Here is a 20138-nt window from a genome sequence, read left to right on the forward strand (position 1 = left end):
TCTGCCCTTGTCAGCTTGTCTGACAACTATATCTGGTCTAGACTGTAATTTCTTAACCAGATTCCTTTAGCCAATATCCATTGCTGAATTTGGACTTTCCATATGTTGTTTGGCAGGCAGTTGTTTTAGATCATTTACAACTTATTCAGAAAAGGAGTCTTTGGAATCTTTGGGAACCATGGGTACAAATACGGATCAGGGTTTAAAGGGCATGCTCGGTTTACTGTAAATACTCAGACCCTTCTTTCTTAATAAAGCATCATCTGTTACCCTGTATGCCCCTCCCCTTTCCAAATTGACCAGGCCACTCAATAAGTCTATATCAGGGATCTGCAGTACAGTTGTGTGCTCAGAAGCCACAAAATAACGCCCCTCAGTAGGCCTAGCAATAGAAAAATATTTGGTCATCCTGAGTTTGCCTGTAAATTTAAAACAGTCAATCCGGGTGTGAGGGTGGGTGTACAGCGGGCCGGAAAAGCAAGCGAGGAGGCCGTATGTAGTGTGCTATAGTAGGGGTTTTATTGGCAATGTCACAGAGGTAGAACACAAGGAAAACAAGAGGAAGTCCGGGGCTGGATCCACTCCGGGTCGATGTTGCTGCTTTTGGTCTTCGGCGGGTCCAACGGAGGGTCCGGCGATGGGGAGGATCCACGGAGGGCAGGGAGCAAAAGAGAAACAAAAGGGACCGTTAGTCCTATCCTAGTTGTAGGATCACAGCTATCTCCACCGTCACCCGGGTGTGTGAGGAAGGATCGGAAAACGGAGTCAGTGAGGAAAGGAAGGGCCCGGGAGGAAGGGATACGGGGCTGGAGGAAGAAAAGGGTGCTTGGTCGGGAGGTGAAAGAAAAGGGGATTACAAAACAGTGCAGTGCTTTACAATTATATTACAGTGCAGGGGACGTGAATTTCTAAAGAGAAGGGGAATTTACAAGGACTATACAGGGGACTCCTAGTGAGTAGAATAACTGAGGTTAAGGGCACTCACGCGGTCCGCCGTAACTCTCCAGGTGAGTTACGGCCGCTCTACAGCCACCTCCTGTGGACTCCACCACTCTTCGGTCCACACGTCTGCTTCAGCCGACTGCTCTCCGTCACCTTCGTCTTCTCCTTCGCGTCCACCAGTCCGAGGTTTCTGCCACAAATCTCCGACGGCTTGCATTTCCGGGTTCTCCTTGTTATCCGGTGCTGTCGCTGCCAAAGGGGCGGGGTTTCCGGAGTCCGCGATATTTGAGGCGCTCTGGCCCGTTGTTCTGGTTGGTCCCTGTGGGGAAAAGAAGCGAGTGACTCTCTGGCGGGTTGCTGGCGTCTCAGGTCGAGTCCGTATGGTGGTAGAAAGAGACCGGGGAGACAGGCCCGGGGGCGGTGAAGGAGGTAGGTTCGGAAAAGGGCGGAGTACTGGTTGGGTTTGTCGGGATGCCGTCTCACATCCCCTTTCCCTAGCTGTCCTTCCTGTAGGGGGGGAAGACGCAGGGTATCGCGAAAGGAAATCAGCATTTCCCTGTTCGGATCCCTTTCGATGTTTGGTAGTGAAGCGGAAGGGCTGCAGGGAGAGAAACCATCTGAGGACTCTGTCGTTCTGACCTTTGTTCCGGGCCATCCACTCCAGAGGGGCGTGGTCCGTGTAGAGGACGAAGTCTCTGCCCTCCAGATAATAGCGGAGATGGTCAACCGCCCACTTGATGGCCAGGGCTTCCTTCTCCACCACTGCGTAATGCTTTTCACGGGGAAACAACTTGCGGCTGACATACAGAATAGGCCTTTCGTTACCTTGGGAATCCTTCTGGGATAACACAGCCCCTAACCCATGATCGGAGGCATCCGTTTGTATGATAAATGGCCGGGAGTAGTCGGGGGGTGTTAAGATAGGGCTGGATGTCAGGGCTTCTTTCAAATCAGCAAAGGCTTGCCAGGCTTCGGGAGAGGGGTTCCGTAGTTTCTCCTCGGATCGGTTTGATTTCGTCAGCAGATCCGTCAGGGCTGCTGCTCTCTGGGAAAAGTTTGGCACAAACCGTCGATAATAACCCAGGAGACCTAGGAAGGCTCGAAGATCCTTTTTGGTGTGAGGGAAGGGAAGGGATCGGATAGCTGCTGTTTTGCTTTCTTGGGGTCGGATTAAGCCATCTCCCAGAAGGTACCCCAGGTACTTAACCGTTTTCGCCGCCAGGGTTGTTTTGGCGGGGTTAATGGCAAACCCAAAGGCCCCCAGGGAGGTGACGACGTCAAACAGATGTGTCAAGTGTTGGGGCCAGCTGTCACTGAAGATGATGATGTCATCCAAATACGCGCCAGCGTATTGTGCGTGGGGTCTCAAAACGCAGTTCATAGCGCGCTGAAAGGTGGCGGGGGCACCGTGTAGACCAAAGGGCATAACCAAAAACTGGTATAACCCCTCAGGGGTGGAAAAGGCGGTCTTCTTTTTATCTTGTTCCCTGAGGGGTATTTGCCAATACCCTTTGCATAGATCCAGGGTCGATATGTACTTTGCTTTGCCTATCCGTTCGATCATTTCATCGACCCGGGGTAAGGGGTAGCTGTCAAAGGTAGAGACCTTGTTGACCTCCCGAAAGTCTATACAAAAACGGACCGATCCATCTGGTTTGGGGACAAGGACTATTGGGGAATTCCAGTCGCTCACTGAGGGTTCTATGATTCCCATTTTCTGCATGTCGGCTATCTCTTGTCGTATGACCTCTCGGCGTGCCTCGGGAAGTCTATAGGGCCTTAAGCGGACTATTTTTCCTGGCGTTGTTTCTATGGCATGCTCTGTGATGTTGGTTCGACCAGGAGAGGAGGAAAAGACCGTCTTCAGGGATGCCAGACATTCCCGTATTTCCCGGGTTTGTATCGACGTCAGGTCCGGATCAATACATGAGTCAAAAGAGAGACATTGGTGAGCGGGGTTTCCGTGCAGGACGGGACGGGGTCCTTCCCACTTTTTTAGCAGGTTTACATGATATATCTGGGAGGTTCCACGGGTGGAGTCTATCTCAACCTCATAGGTAACAGGGGTCACCCTTCTGAGGATGGTGTAAGGCCCTTGCCACTGTCCCAGGAGCTTCTGGTCCGATGAGGGCATCATGAGGAGCACCAAGTCGTTGACGGCGAATTCACGGGGCCTGGTACCTTTATCATACTGCTTCTTTTGGTTATCTTGAGCTTTCTCGAGATTCTGTCTCACTATATCCCGCATCATGGAGAGGTGAGTCTTCAGGTTCTCAAGGTATTCCGGGAGCGGACGAGTGCGATCCGGTTCGGCCTCCCAGGCCTCTTGTGCCATGTCTAGCAGGGTACGCGGAGGACGCCCATACAGCAGCTCATACGGTGAGTAGCCTGTGCTGCTCTGTGGTTTGCAGCGGATGGCGAAGAGGGCTAAGGGCAGTAGGTCCTCCCACCTTTTAGCTTCCAGGCCCAGGAGTTTCTTGAGGGTCTGTTTGAGGGTGGCGTTGTATCGCTCCACCAATCCGTCCGTCTGCGGATGATACGCCGAAGTACGAATTTGTTTTATCCCCAATTCGGCGCACACTTGCTTCATCAAGGCCGAAACGAAAGGTGTGCCCTGATCGGTCAGGATTTCCCGGGGAAACCCTACCCGGGAAAACAGGGAGATCAGGGCTTTGGCTATCGTTTGGGTAGTGGGTTGTCTCAGGGGTATGGCTTCAGGAAAGCGGGTGGCGTAGTCCACTATGACCAGGGCATAGCGACACCCGCTACGGGAGGGCAAGAGGGGACCTATGATATCCATCCCTATTCGGCTAAAGGGGACATCTATGAGAGGGAGGGGTTGCAATGGCACTCTGGGTGGTCTATATCGGCTGTTTTTCTGGCATATAATGCATTCCTGACAATAGTTCTTGATCCTCTGGTACACCCCGGGCCAAAAGAATTTCTCCAAAATGGTCTGACTGGTCTTTTCGTCGCCGAAATGACCTCCCAGAAGGTGGCTGTGGGCAAGAAAGAGGACTTTGTCCTGGAAGGGACCTGGGATAAGCAACTGGGCGTTCTGTTGGGGCCCTCCTTTTCTATATAGTAACCCGTTTTTCTTAAAGAAGTAGGGACCTACTTGCAAAGGGTCTTCTTGATCGAGGGCCCTTCCCCACGCCTCTTGAAGAAGGGAATCCTCCTGCTGGGCCGCTCGGAATTCCCTATCCGTTTGCCACGGATGGTCGTCAGAGAAAGCGGGGAACGCGCTGACGTATTCCTTCTTCTCTTTTCTCTTCTGGCTTCTGGTTTTGGGGGTTTTCGGAATCGTTGTGGGGTGGTTCTGGTCTGGATATGGGGCGTCCTTCCACCACTGGGATAAGGAGGCTGAGGTGTCCTGGAGAAGCGTAGGCAGTCCCGGATAGTCGCTCCCCAGAATGGCCGGTTCGGGGAGAGCGGGAACCATACCAATGGTGAGGGAGGTCCCGGGGTCATGCCGGTGCTGGACATGCACCCGGGTCGTGGGGTATTGTTTGGTGTCCCCGTGGACGCACTGAATGGCAACCGTCCCCGTAGGAATGACTGGGTGAGCCAGATCTTGAGGCCTCAGGACGCTCTGCCGGCAGCCACTATCGGCAAGGGCCATAACTCTTTGGCCATTGATAGAGACAGGATAATGGAAAGCCGGGGGTGTGGTGCCCGGAGGGTTGCATAGATAGTTCCTTACGAGCCCGACCTCCATAGGCTCTTCCTTTTGCGGGCACATCCGGGCGATGTGACCGTACCCACCACAGGCAAAGCACTGGGGTCCTGGATTAGGGGGACGGTACAGAACCGGGGGGGGCAACAGAGGAGCTGGGTCTGGTCGTCGCTGTAGAAGGGGTCGGAGAGGCCGTGAGGTACCGGCGTTCAAGGACCGGTGCGGAGGTTCGTCCTTGCCCCGCTGGAGTTCCTGTGCCCGGCTGAAGGCAGAAGCAATCTCAATGGCGGTTTCCAGGGTGAGTCGGGAATGCTGTCTCACCCACCGCTGTGTGGCAGGATGCAATGAGTTCAGGAACTGTTCCAAATATACTTTCTCAAGTATCTCGTCTTTGGTTGAGTTTTCTGGCCGGAGCCAACGGTTTGCAAGATCTTTGATTCGAAAAGAGAGGGCCCGTGGGTTCTCTTGGGGCCTCTCTTTGGCCTGGCGTAGCTTCAATCTATAGGTATCGTCGTCGATCCCAAGTCGTTCCAACACGCACCTTTTGATGTCTGCATACGGGGTGGTGCCCTGTATGTTGGCCTGCTGGTATGCGGCTTGCAGGTCGCCAGTGAGAAGGGGACCCAAGTATTGCCCCCAACGGTCCGCGGGCCAATTGGCGGCTTGGGCGAGACGTTCAAAGTTAGTAAAGAAGTAGTCCGGGTCTTCCCCCGGGACGTACTTCTGTAGCACAACGGAAGGGAGGGAGGCTAGGGGTCTCTGCTGACCCAGGGCCGTTGTTAACTTCTCCATGGACGGTCCCTTGACCCTTTAGGACGTCGTGTAGTTGGCCCCTGTCGTCTTCGGCTGTCTTTAGGAACTGCTCCATCAACTTGGCAAACTGTTCTTGGGACTCCGCCATCTTCTTCACTACGGCCTCCATGCTACCGGCTGATCCCACTTCTGACACCAAATGTGAGGGTGGGTGTACAGCGGGCCGGAAAAGCAAGCGAGGAGGCCGTATGTAGTGTGCTATAGTAGGGGTTTTATTGGCAATGTCACAGAGGTAGAACACAAGGAAAACAAGAGGAAGTCCGGGGCTGGATCCACTCCGGGTCGATGTTGCTGCTTTTGGTCTTCGGCGGGTCCAACGGAGGGTCCGGCGATGGGGAGGATCCACGGAGGGCAGGGAGCAAAAGAGAAACAAAAGGGACCGTTAGTCCTATCCTAGTTGTAGGATCACAGCTATCTCCACCGTCACCCGGGTGTGTGAGGAAGGATCGGAAAACGGAGTCAGTGAGGAAAGGAAGGGCCCGGGAGGAAGGGATACGGGGCTGGAGGAAGAAAAGGGTGCTTGGTCGGGAGGTGAAAGAAAAGGGGATTACAAAACAGTGCAGTGCTTTACAATTATATTACAGTGCAGGGGACGTGAATTTCTAAAGAGAAGGGGAATTTACAAGGACTATACAGGGGACTCCTAGTGAGTAGAATAACTGAGGTTAAGGGCACTCACGCGGTCCGCCGTAACTCTCCAGGTGAGTTACGGCCGCTCTACAGCCACCTCCTGTGGACTCCACCACTCTTCGGTCCACACGTCTGCTTCAGCCGACTGCTCTCCGTCACCTTCGTCTTCTCCTTCGCGTCCACCAGTCCGAGGTTTCTGCCACAAATCTCCGACGGCTTGCATTTCCGGGTTCTCCTTGTTATCCGGTGCTGTCGCTGCCAAAGGGGCGGGGTTTCCGGAGTCCGCGATATTTGAGGCGCTCTGGCCCGTTGTTCTGGTTGGTCCCTGTGGGGAAAAGAAGCGAGTGACTCTCTGGCGGGTTGCTGGCGTCTCAGGTCGAGTCCGTATGGTGGTAGAAAGAGACCGGGGAGACAGGCCCGGGGGCGGTGAAGGAGGTAGGTTCGGAAAAGGGCGGAGTACTGGTTGGGTTTGTCGGGATGCCGTCTCACACCGGGTTTGAACATAGTCCATATCTTCTGGGGCACAGTAGGAAAGACTGTGTGATAGAATTTTTGTTTCTTCTGCATTTAATATTAAATCTGACAAATTGATTATACTGATATTACTATCATTCATTTCTTTTTCTTGTTGCTCAATTTCTTGTTCCCTTGATCTCCGTGACATCCTTGACCTGCGGTCTTTCTTCTTCCTCCTTCTCTGTAGTTTTTTTCTTGCCCCTGTAACAAACTTAAACTTGTGTTCCTGTCCCACCGCAAAAAACATCATCCTCTACAGTGGGTATGCTATTAATCTGCCGTATGTCCTAATTGTCAGTGTCCTCCTCCGAACTGAATTCTGACTCTGACTCCTCATTTCTTTGTGTTACAGTGGCCAGGGGACCTGTGGCCATCTTCTGCTACCAAATATTCTAAAGACGATCTGAAAATTTTAAACTTTGGCCTCTCTGGTAGTCCAGTTTGTCTCTCCTGAACTTTACTGCCTTCCAGTCCTTAATGGTCTGCTCGTACTTTTTTACCCTTCCTTGTATCTCCCACTGTAATTTTTTTATGGTGTCCTGATCTGGAAATTAGCTCAGTTGGTCAGAGAGTGTGTCAATTTCTTTGAGTAGGGATTGTCTGTCTATATTAGTATATTCTATTAAAATTGCCAACATGCGCTTGGATGAATTCGCATTGTTCTCTGCCCAATCCCGTAACATATGTGTGTTCATATGTGGGTGCAATCAATATGCACAATCCCTTCGGGACACGCCCAACCTCCAAATGCCGAGTGAGGGATTTACTTTCACACCATTTAGATGTTTCGTGTTTTATGAGCATTTCCAATGCTTTTAAAAATTCTTTATAATCATTGGCATTAACGGGTTACTCCTCTTTTCTTACTCTAGGAGCATCTTCCACTATCTCAGCATCGCTGAACAGCAGCTCCGCAGCACTCTTTCTTTCTTTAAGCCACTCCATTCCACATGCAGAGTGGTCAACAAACTCTCCCTTTGTATTTTGTCCACTTACACAGACTAATGCTGCTCTCCTCTCTCCCTGCTGCAGCACTTAACCACAACCAGCGTCTTACCGCTTGCTCCAGACTTCATCCTGCGATCGCGGCTTCACGTTGGCCTCCATCAATTGCTTCGCATTGATTTACCAGCAGAAGGGGGGGCTCAGCACTGTGTACCGAGTACAGTGTTCACTCCCTTACGATCCTCGCGGTGCTCCTGAACGAGAGGGTGTGCCGGAATTCGGCACCGGCTGTCAAACTCTATTTCATTGAAATGACTGTTCCAACATTAGAAACAGACTTCAGCACGCTCTGGCTCGCTATGGAGAGTTTTACCCCCCACTGGTTTTCTATGCATCATATCTGCCCCTAACTATAATGTCTCTGTAACCTTTGTTTTTTTAGTGAATTTTTAATGTTTATGTAATTCTATTTGCTAACTATAACGTCCTCATTTGTTTTTTTCAGTGATATATATATATATATATATATATATATTGCTTGTACTCCGTTGACGCTATCGCATCCCAGTCACACCTCTTGTACTGCAAAAATGGGTAAGACAGACCCAGATTTCGTGCAAATTCGGTGGTTTATTCCGTCAAGTAGAATAGCACCCAGCAAGCCCCATGACGGGTTTCGCCTCTAGCCAGAGGCTTGATCACATGATACATTGCATGAAAGTGATGAGGGTACTTATTGAGCCTGTACAACGAGGGGTGGCGCTAGATGTTTCTGGCCATCCCTCAATTAACCCTTTAATAGTCAGTCTATTTGCCGACTTGCTTCAAACTTTGATGGCATGGTGCCCAGTGTTAACAATTGGTCATTTAGTTAAATACAAAATATATATGGTGCAAAATACACAACAGTAGTATTAAAAATACTAGAAGTTAGGTTAGCTTCAATCTCAAACATACAATTCGTGAAGACGAGCAAAGTGTTTCTGCTAATCTGCAATGTGTAGACATTTGCTGATTTCATAAAACACATAAGTAAATGACATGGTGTCTTTTTTATAGTAATAACATTGCTTGCTCTTCAAAGGAGATTGTTTCTAAGGCTAACCCCTCCATTTGCATATACTGTACATCAATTTTGTAATAACAATACAGTTCTGTACAAAAAGTTTCAATAAATAGTCATTAAAAACATCTTGTTCTAAATCAGAAAAAAAGAGGGGGAAAGACCAATATGAAAACACGAACTCATATAGGGTAAAAATGATCTAAGCTCCAAATAAGTATACATCCTCATGTTAAATCCTACCAATAAAGTGCTTAAATGGTGCCAAAAATTTGTACTATACATCTTAAAACCTGTTTTATAGCTCATGAAAGGATATACAGGGAGGAATTCTAGTTATTAATTCATTACATCTACACCCTCGACCCAACTTCATATAGGACATTACGTTCAAATCTTGATGCACAACAAAATAAAGTGCATTGTGCATACATGAAACTAGAGATAAACTGTAAACATGACAAGTTGTGACTGCTAGAATTATACCCTTGATATGATAATGTTACAGGCAGGTGTATAATTCTTCACTCGCGTTGAGACCTTGCGGTGTCTTACAGTCCAATTCAATAATATATCTAGTTTCTAAAAGACGGAGCTTAGCATCTCTATCTCCTCCTCTTTTGAGTGGCAGAACACAGTCAATAACATAATATTGCAGGACTGAAGGATCACTATTATGCTATGTCTCAAAGTGGCGGGCCACCGGGTAAGCTTGGTCTTTTCCCACGATGGCCCTAATGTGCTGCAGTATCCGCTTGTGGACAGGCAAGCGGGTGCTACCCACATACCTGAGTTCACACGGACGCTGCAGCACATAGACTGCGAATTCAGTCCTGCACAACATGCGTTTTTTAATTTTGACAGGACAACTTTTAAAAGGCACAGTCTACTGAGTTTTATTGCAGCCATGTCTGCAAGCTTTGCAGACAGAACACTTCTTGAAGCCTCCGCTCAGAGCGCCCCAAGTATCGGAAATCGGTCTCTCTAAAACATTGCTCACTAGTCGATTTGACATAGATTGGGATTTCCTATATGTGATGTCAGGTTTGTTGGAAATGAATTCCCCAATAACCGGATCCCCGGTAATTAAATTCCAATTTTTATAGAAAATCCGCCGAATTTCCTTGTGTTGTTTATTGTATGTGGTAATAATCCTGGGTTGAATTTTAGTGTCCTCCAATGGTGGAAATCTAGGTTTGTTTTTTCCTACTAAACTTTCCTCTCTTGTTACTGATAAAGATCTGTTAATTGCCCGCTGGACAGTCTTAGCAGAATATCCACGAGACAGAAAACGTGCTTTACTCTCCTCCTGCGCCCTATGACAATCTTGGTCATTGCTGCAAATACGCCTTATCCGCAGCATCTCCCCGAAGGGGATGCTGTTGATAAGGTGCTGAGGATGCTGGCTGGATGCATGCAGCACCGTGTTTCCTGCCGTGGGCTTTCTGTGTAGTTTAGTATGTAGGCCTGAATCTGAAACGTAAACTTCAGTGTCCAAAAAGAACACAGATCTGGCATCAATATGTGAGGTGAATCTCAAATTTAGGCTGTTATCATTCAATGCATTCACAAAGTTGTTGGCTTCTAAAGATGTACCTCGCCACACCAAAAATATATCATCGATATATCTCAGGTATAGCGGAACATGTTCCTGCATTATTGTCTCATGAATGCCGCCAAGGGTCTGCTCCTCCCAGAGTCCCATGTGAAGACATGCTAGACTCGGGGAGAAGCAAGACCCCACAGCTACCCCTCTAACCTGCTGGTAAATCTGGTTATTAAAGAGGAAATAGTTTTGTTCCAGGCACACTTGAATCATAGATAGTAACATTCTGTTGTGCGAAGAAAAGTTCATAGGTCTCTTGTTTAAGTAGAATTCCACAGCCTTTATACCATCAGCATGTTTAATTGATGTATAAAGGGAAGATACATCTAGAGTTATCAATAAACAATCAGTGTTCCAAACCACATTATTTACTTTTTTGATAAAATCAGAATTGTCCTGCACAAATGATGGAAGATCTTTTACCCACTCCTGGAGGAAAAAATCTATGTATTTTGAAATGTTCTCTGTAGAACTGTTGATCGCCGATATAATCGGCCGGCCCGGTGGTTTATTTAAATCTTTATGTATTTTAGGTATTAAATAAAATGTTGGAATAACCGGGAAATCTTTCTTCATGAATTTGTATTCATCATTGGAAATTAATTTGGCACTTCTCCATGCCATGAGTTTCTGGTTTTGATCTTGCCAAGTTGCTTTCAAAGTTGTCAAGTTACTCTTTTTGTAGCAAGTGCCATCGGAAAGTTGACTGTCTGCTTCCGCTACATATAGATCGTGAGGCCATAAAACAATGTTCCCACCTTTATCCGCTTGGCGGATGATTATATTTTTATCTGATTCCAATTTTTTGATTAGACTTAGGTAACATTGATTCTTGTTGTTAGCCATTTTGTGTTTTTTGTTGGTCAATGTATATAGCTGTTTGAGTTCCTTCACAACTAGGTCATGGTAAACATCTATGTTATCATGGGTTAACACAGGTTGGAAAGTTGACTTTGGTTTGAAAGGAGTAATACTCATACCCTGGTCTTCCCTTGAGATCACCAAAGGCAAGTCCAGTGAAGGTTCAACTTCCTGTTGTAAACTCCAGATCTCATCGAAAGTGCCACGATCCCCGGCTTCCAATAAAGAGGGACTTTTTTGTGTCCCTACCTGTTTTTTTTGTTTCTTTGGTTGGAGAGCAAACAATTTATTTAGTTTTAATTTGCATACGAAACGGTACGTGTCCATTCTAACGTCCACATAATTGAAGTTCGATGGTGGACAGTAAGACAATCCTAAGTTGAGGATCATTTCATCATTGGCAGAAAGAGTGATGCTCGAGAGATTGACGATGGATTTAGAACTTAATTCAGATTTGCTTTGCGTTTCGATCTGTTCCATCGGCCTCTGGCTGGCTGATTTACATTGGGTTGCTTTGCGCTTGCGACATTTCCTTCTTGCATAGCGTTTTTGGTTTGCCCGGTTTTGTTTGCCTGTGTCTTTCCTAGGACTCTTGGTCTTAAAGTGTCTCGCCGGTCTTGACACAGACAACTCACTTCCTGCGCCAGAGACAGTTTTGTTAACCCTACCGTGGAGGGTCCTGCCACCTCGTTTTCCGCCTCACTACCAGACGTCAGGCTTGCGTCCGTTGAAGAAATTGAGACAGTTTTACTGCCCTCGTTTGCCTGCCGTACTTTTCTTGCCCGGGCTTTCACATTATCGTACTTTTTTGCGTACGTAAAAATTTGGCCGTTTAGATAGTCAAGGCGGTCACGCTCAAATTTGAATGCTTTGCGTTTTTTTATCACATCTTCATCTTTTTTAACCCTCTGCATCATCTCATTTCTGAATTTGTCTGCCTGTTCACTTGGCCCAAATCCTTGAATTTCTACTTCGAGTAATTCTATTTCCGCTTGTATTTTTACTCGGTCGCTTTCAGCGTATTCCACTAGGAGGGCCATTAACTTGCCAGAACAGTCCAGATTAGTTTCCGCCCATCTTGTTAACATTTGGGGATCAGGTGTTTCGTAGCTGGGGGCTAATGTAATTCTCAGCTCCCTCGGTACTCTTCCAACTGCCAGATACCTAGATAAAGACTTGTTTTCCCACCATTTAGCTTGCTCCTTTTTTATAAGTTTTTCCATTTTTTTGAACAAGTCTTTAAGAGTGGGATTTACCTCAGTGGTGTTATTCGAGGGTGTTTGAAACTGCGAGTCCAAATCCCCGGCCGGGGATTTGTCAAACATATTACCCGCCGCCTCCTCCCTGTTCCGCAACATATCCACGGACATTTTGCTTGCAACTATGTAGTTGTATTTTTAGGGTAAATAAACTTGGATATAGCCACTGAGACCCCCGTAGCGTCTTTTGTCTCGGAATCCCGACTACTAACACGCTGATGAAGTCTGCACCACTCCCAACTGGAACTTTCCGACAACGTCCTACCTGTCTCGGGCTGTCTTCAAGGCTGTCAGATATTAAACCGTTACCGACAAGCTGCGACTCCCGTTTTCAAGGCAGGAAATCCACTCGGTGCCCAGGGGCTTTTCGCGGTTTGCTTTTCGCCAAAGCTATGTAGGTTCGCGCTTCCGGGTTACAGAAACAACTGCTTCCTGCCGCCAAGCCAATCCAAAAGGGAGGGGTCTGCCTTCCACCACAGAAGCCGGTCACGGTGGTAATATTGCTTGTACTCCGTTGACGCTATCGCATCCCAGTCACACCTCTTGTACTGCAAAAACGGATAAGACAGACCCAGATTTCGTGCAAATTCAGTGGTTTATTCCGTCAAGTAGAATAGCACCCAGCAAGCCCGCATGACGCGTTTCGCCTCTAGCCAGAGGCTTGATCACATGATACATTGCATGAAAGTGATGAGGGTACTTATTGAGCCTGTACAACGAGGCGCTAGATGTTTCTGGCCGTCCCTCAATTAACCCTTTAATAGTCAGTCTATTTGTCGACTTGCTTCAAACTTTGATGGCATGGTGCCCAGTGTTAACAATTGATCATTTAGTTAAATACAAAATATATATGGTGCAAAATACACAACAGTAGTATTAAAAATACTAGAAATTAGGTTAGCTTCAATCTCAAACATACAATTTGTGAAGACGAGCAAAGTGTTTCTGCTAATCTGCAATGTGTAGACATTTGCTGATTTCATAAAACACATAACCTTTGCTTTTTTAGTGAATTTTTAATGTTTATGTAATTCTATTTGCTAACTATAACGTCCTCATTTGTTTTTTTCAGTGATATATATATATATTACGCTCCATGGGGTTGTCCGTTTCTTCGGGGTGGTGCAACCCAGCGGCAGGACCGCCGCTAATGTATTACGCTCCATGGGGTTGTCCAAGTAGCGGGTAGCACCCGAGCCTGCGTGCGCCTTCCCCAAAGCGTTAGTTGGTATGGGCAGTTGCATGTTTGAAATAGGCCCGACGCGTTTCGGAAATTTATTTTCCTCATCAGGGGCCAGCAGTAAAGTGCAAGACGTCTACCATCTCTCTGTATGAAAACACATATTGTGCTTGTGGGAGATGTAGTCCATATATCCTGGATGGATGCACTCTCAAATTACTGCTCGTTCCAAGGCTCTACCATGAGCCCCAAACATCACTCCTGTCCTCATCCGTCACGCAGCTCCACATACGAGACTCCTTGGATAGCGAGTCTCGTGGCCCCCGTTTCTTCGGGGTGGTGCAACCCAGCGGCAGGACCGCCGCTAATGTATTACGCTCCATGGGGTTGTCCAAGTAGCGGGTAGCACCCGAGCCTGCGTGCGCCTTCCCCAAAGCGTTAGTTGGTATGGGCAGTTGTGTGTTTGAAATAGGCCCGACGCGTTTCGGAAATTTATTTTCCTCATCAGGGGCCAGCAGTAAAGTGCAAGACGTCTACCATCTCCCTGTATGAAAACACATATTGTGCTTGTGGGAGATGTAGTCCATATATCCTGGATGGATGCACTCTCAAATTACTGCTCGTTCCAAGGCTCTACCATGAGCCCCAAACATCACTCCTGTCCTCATCCGTCACGCAGCTCCACATACGAGACTCCTTGGATAGCGAGTCTCGTGGCCCCCGTTTCTTCGGGGTGGTGCAACCCAGCGGCAGGACCGCCGCTAATGTATTACGCTCCATGGGGTTGTCCAAGTAGCGGGTAGCACCCGAGCCTGCGTGCGCCTTCCCCAAAGCGTTAGTTGGTATGGGCAGTTGCGTGTTTGAAATAGGCCCGACGCGTTTCGGAAATTTATTTTCCTCATCAGGGGCCAGCAGTAAAGTGCAAGACGTCTACCATCTCCCTGTATGAAAACACATATTGTGCTTGTGGGAGATGTAGTCCATATATCCTGGATGGATGCACTCTCAAATTACTGCTCGTTCCAAGGCTCTACCATGAGCCCCAAACATCACTCCTGTCCTCATCCGTCACGCAGCTCCACATACGAGACTCCTTGGCTAGCGATTCTCGTGTCCCCCGTTTCTTCGGGGTGGTGCAACCCAGCGGCAGGACCGCCGCTAATGTATTACGCTCCATGGGGTTGTCCAAGTAGCGGGTAGCACCCGAGCCTGCGTGCGCCTTCCCCAAAGCGTTAGTTGGTATGGGCAGTTGCGTGTTTGAAATAGGCCCGACGCGTTTCGGAAATTTATTTTCCTCATCAGGGGCCAGCAGTAAAGTGCAAGACGTCTACCATCTCCCTGTATGAAAACACATATTGTGCTTGTGGGAGATGTAGTCCATATATCCTGGATGGATGCACTCTCAAATTACTGCTCGTTCCAAGGCTCTACCATGAGCCCCAAACATCACTCCTGTCCTCATCCGTCACGCAGCTCCACATACGAGACTCCTTGGATAGCGAGTCTCGTGGCCCCCGTTTCTTCGGGGTGGTGCAACCCAGCGGCAGGACCGCCGCTAATGTATTACGCTCCATGGGGTTGTCCAAGTAGCGGGTAGCACCCGAGCCTGCGTGCGCCTTCCCCAAAGCGTTAGTTGGTATGGGCAGTTGCGTGTTTGAAATAGGCTCGACGCGTTTCGGAAATTTATTTTCCTCATCAGGGGCCAGCAGTAAAGTGCAAGACGTCTACCATCTCCCTGTATGAAAACACATATTGTGCTTGTGGGAGATGTAGCCCATATATCCTGGATGGATGCACTCTCAAATTACTGCTCGTTCCAAGGCTCTACCATGAGCCCCAAACATCACTCCTGTCCTCATCCGTCACGCAGCTCCACATACGAGACTCCTTGGATAGCGAGTCTCGTGGCCCCCGTTTCTTCGGGGTGGTGCAACCCAGCGGCAGGACCGCCGCTAATGTATTACGCTCCATGGGGTTGTCCAAGTAGCGGGTAGCACCCGAGCCTGCGTGCGCCTTCCCCAAAGCGTTAGTTGGTATGGGCAGTTGCGTGTTTGAAATAGGCCCGACGCGTTTCGGAAATTTATTTTCCTCATCAGGGGCCAGCAGTAAAGTGCAAGACGTCTACCATCTCCCTGTATGAAAACACATATTGTGCTTGTGGGAGATGTAGTCCATATATCCTGGATGGATGCACTCTCAAATTACTGCTCGTTCCAAGGCTCTACCATGAGCCCCAAACATCACTCCTGTCCTCATCCGTCACGCAGCTCCACATACGAGACTCCTTGGATAGCGAGTCTCGTGGCCCCCGTTTCTTCGGAGTGGTGCAACCCAGCGGCAGGACCGCCGCTAATGTATTACGCTCCATGGGGTTGTCCAAGTAGCGGGTAGCACCCGAGCCTGCGTGCGCCTTCCCCAAAGCGTTAGTTGGTATGGGCAGTTGTGTGTTTGAAATAGGCCCGACGCGTTTCGGAAATTTATTTTCCTCATCAGGGGCCAGCAGTAAAGTGCAAGACGTCTACCATCTCCCTGTATGAAAACACATATTGTGCTTGTGGGAGATGTAGTCCATATATCCTGGATGGATGCACTCTCAAATTACTGCTCGTTCCAAGGCTCTACCATGAGCCCCAAACATCACTCCTGTCCTCATCCGTCACGCAGCTCCACATACGAGACTCCTTGGATAGCGAGTCTCGTGGCCCCCGTTTCTTCGGGGTGGTGCAACCCAGCGGCAGGACCGCCGCTAATGTATTACGCTCCATGGGGTTGTCCAAGTAGCGGGTAGCACCCGAGCCTGCGTGCGCCTTCCCCAAAGCGTTAGTTGGTATGGGCAGTTGCGTGTTTGAAATAGGCCCGACGCGTTTCGGAAATTTATTTTCCTCATCAGGGGCCAGCAGTAAAGTGCAAGACGTCTACCATCTCCCTGTATGAAAACACATATTGTGCTTGTGGGAGATGTAGTCCATATATCCTGGATGGATGCACTCTCAAATTACTGCTCGTTCCAAGGCTCTACCATGAGCCCAAAACATCACTCCTGTCCTCATCCGTCACGCAGCTCCACATACGAGACTCCTTGGATAGCGAGTCTCATGGCCCCCGTTTCTTCGGGGCGGTGCAACCCAGCGGCAGGACCGCCGCTAATGTATTACGCTCCATAGGGTTGTCAAAGTAGCGGGTAGCACCCGAGCCTGCGTGCGTCTTCCCCAAAGCGTTAGTTGGTATGGGCAGTTGCGTGTTTGAAATAGGCCCGACGCGTTTCGGAAATTTATTTTCCTCATCAGGGGCCAGCAGTAAAGTGCAAGTTAAAGTTAGTTAAATACAAAATATATATGGTGCAAAATACACAACAGTAGTATTAAAAATACTAGAAGTTAGGTTAGCTTCAATCTCAAACATACAATTCGTGAAGACGAGCAAAGTGTTTCTGCTAATCTGCAATGTGTAGACATTTTCTGATTTCATAAAACACATAACCTTTGTTTTTTTAGTGAATTTTTTATGTTTATGTAATTCTATTTGCTAACTATAACGTCCTCATTTGTTTTTTTCAGTGATATATATATATATATATATACATATATATATATATATATATATATATATACATCTACAACTCTGACTATAGCGGAAAAACAGTTACTCAGTCTTGGCCTTACTTACTGTCCACTTACAGACTTCAATTATACGGCCACAAGAATAGATATTTTCCGCTATATCCGCAAATTAAAATTGTCCAAATTCTTCAAAATTAAACAGAATCCAAACCCTATGGAATCCAACTCAGCAACACCCTCGACTTCCAGTCTCCAAGCCACTGATGTCAGAGGTTTACTTACTCTATTTCAGTTGGGTGAGGAAATGAATGATACGAGTAATGACTTATCAACACAAGAGGAACTAAGGACAGCTGAAATCCAACAAATCGGAGCAGGATCAAGTCCTTTCAAACCATCGTCAAACTTCATGCCCATCATGCCTAAGGATGCAATTGATTCGTTCCATGATGTGGTAACGTCAGACCTCAAGAAACTATACCATCAGGTGAAACACCGAGGTAGAATCAAGCAAGAGAAAGAAAACCAATATTGGGCTTTGGTGTCAAAATTAAAAAATGACCATCGTAATGTGGTGTGCAGCTCTGATAAGGGTGGTAATATTGTTATTTGGCCTCAAGAACAATATATTGTGGAGGCCACTCGCCAACTCTCAGATTCTGCATGCTACACCAAAACGTGTGTCAAGCAATATGACCTTGCAAGGGAAAAACTGAGAAAACTCCTTCTTCAGTATAAAAGGGAGGGTTTAGTTTCTACTCAAGAATTTAAATTCCTGCATGTTGAACTACCAGTCATGGCACGCTTTTATTTGATACCCAAAGTCCATAAGGAAATAGTCCCCGTACCTGGACGGCCAATTATTTCTGCCATCAATAGTATGGGTGAACACCTTGCGCAATACATAGACTACTTCTAACAACCGCTGGTGGTCAAATTGCCCACGTACATTAAAGACACAGGACATTTCTTGAGCAAAATCAACAATGCCACTTAGACAGAAGACTCTCTTCTAATCACGCTAGACATTGAGGCTCTGTATACGAGCATAGAACACCAAATTGGATTGAGGGCTCTTGAATTTTTTCTGAGCACCAGACCTGTAGAGTGTTATAACCACAGTAAAATGCTGGTTGCCTTAACTGCATGGAGCCTCAATCACAATTTCTTCATGTTTGGCAGAGACATTTACTTACAGGAGAGGGGGGTGGCAATGGGGGCCTGCTTTTCCCCTAGTTACGCGTGCTTGCACGTAGGATATTGGGAAAAGCAGGTCCTCATGGGCACACACCATGACATCTTTATGGAAAATGTACAAATGTGGGTCAGATTTATTGACGATGTGTTTTTAATTTGGAGAGGGGATGAATTGAGTGCACTTGCTTTTATTGACCAACTTAACGCTAATGATTACAACCTAAAGTTTACTCACCACATCAGCAACCAATCAGTTGATTTTTAGACGTTAAGGTCTACCACAAGTCAGGCAAGATTGCTACCACTCTCCACAGAAAGGCTACAGCGGGCAACTCTACTCTGCACGCTAGTAGTGCTCATCCGCACCACACTATTGAAAATATCCCCTTATGGGGAACTGCTCCGCCTTAAAAGGATATGTAGCAGTGAAAAGTAATTTGAGAAGTGTACCATGGAAGCGTTGAGCAGGTTCAGAAGAAGAGGGTACCATGTTGACACTCTGAAAAGGGCGGTCAATAAAGTAAATCAAAAATCCAGAGACTGTCTCTTTCAACAGGAAGGATTGAGTTGAACAATTAATGATGACCCATAAAAATCATTGTTGAGATTCATTACACCATATAGTTGCCAAAATAGGAAAATTAGATCAATCCTTAAGAAGAGTTGGCCAATTCTTCAAACTGATAATGTTATATCATCTGAACTCCCTGATAACCCTAAGATTACTTTCAGGAGAGGACCTTCCCTCCGCAACCATGTCACCAATCCATTTCCTGAAATCCTCAAACAGAAACCCTGGTTCCCGCAACGTCGAGGATTTTTTAAATGCTCTAGTTGCCGAGCCTGTAAGTTTGGTATAAACACCAGTACCTACAAGACTCCATTCAGTCCTATACCATTACAGATCAGGGGCAATTTCAATTGCAGGACGGAGTTTGCTGTATATGTCCTGACATGCACTTGCGGCCTGAGGTACGTCGGAAGTACTCGGCTTGCGGTGCATGTCAGGATTTTGCAGCATCTCCGAGCAATTGTAAATAACGACAGTTCTTATCCGGTGGCAAGACACTTCAAGAGTGTGCACAACAACGATCTGGAGTGTCTAAGCTACTTTGTCCTGACATCTGTACCCCAACCCCGTCGGGGAGGGGACAGAGACAAGATGCTTCGCCAGCTGGAATCCAGAATAATATTAGAGCTAGATGCGAAGGTCCCCAATGGTCTCAATACCACAGAGGACCTATATAATTTTTTATAAGATCTTCTCTTGGTTATATAATTGTCCAATTTCTGTATTTAGTTGAAACCTTTACTACCTGTGCTCATCGGTTAGATTAGAAGTCTGCCTTTATGTTATCATACTGACATTTCCTGCAACCTTAAAATGTAATATTATTTTTTGTCCCCTTCCTTTCTTCAAAAATTTCCTTTTCTTATTCTTCATTTACCCTGTTTAAATATTTTTCTCGTTCTTTGAATTTATGAGCAAACTTACAATTATTAGTCCTGATTGGATTATGTTGTAAAAAATGTACAAAAAAATGGAACCATGTCTGAGAATAATTTTGGTTCATTTGTTTATTTCACCTATTAGATGTTGGGCACACATTTCACTTAAATTTGAAAATTTACTATTAGACGTAGGAAATTGGTTTGTGAAATGAGGGGTTGCCATCATGTTTAGATGTCCCCTCAATTCCAGCACTAAATTGGGGTTGCCATCATTATGAGATGTCCCCACAAGATTGTAAATAGGGTAGATGGTTTCTTCTGTAAATATGTATAGTATTTATTAGCGAATTTTTGCACACAATATATTATCTCTATTGTATAGACATACAGTGTATTTCTTAGAGCATTTGCTCACGATAACACCCTGTAGTGGTAGAG

This window comes from Lissotriton helveticus, chromosome 12 (assembly GCF_964261635.1).
Source record: "Lissotriton helveticus chromosome 12, aLisHel1.1, whole genome shotgun sequence".
Lineage (NCBI taxonomy): Eukaryota > Metazoa > Chordata > Amphibia > Caudata > Salamandridae > Lissotriton > Lissotriton helveticus.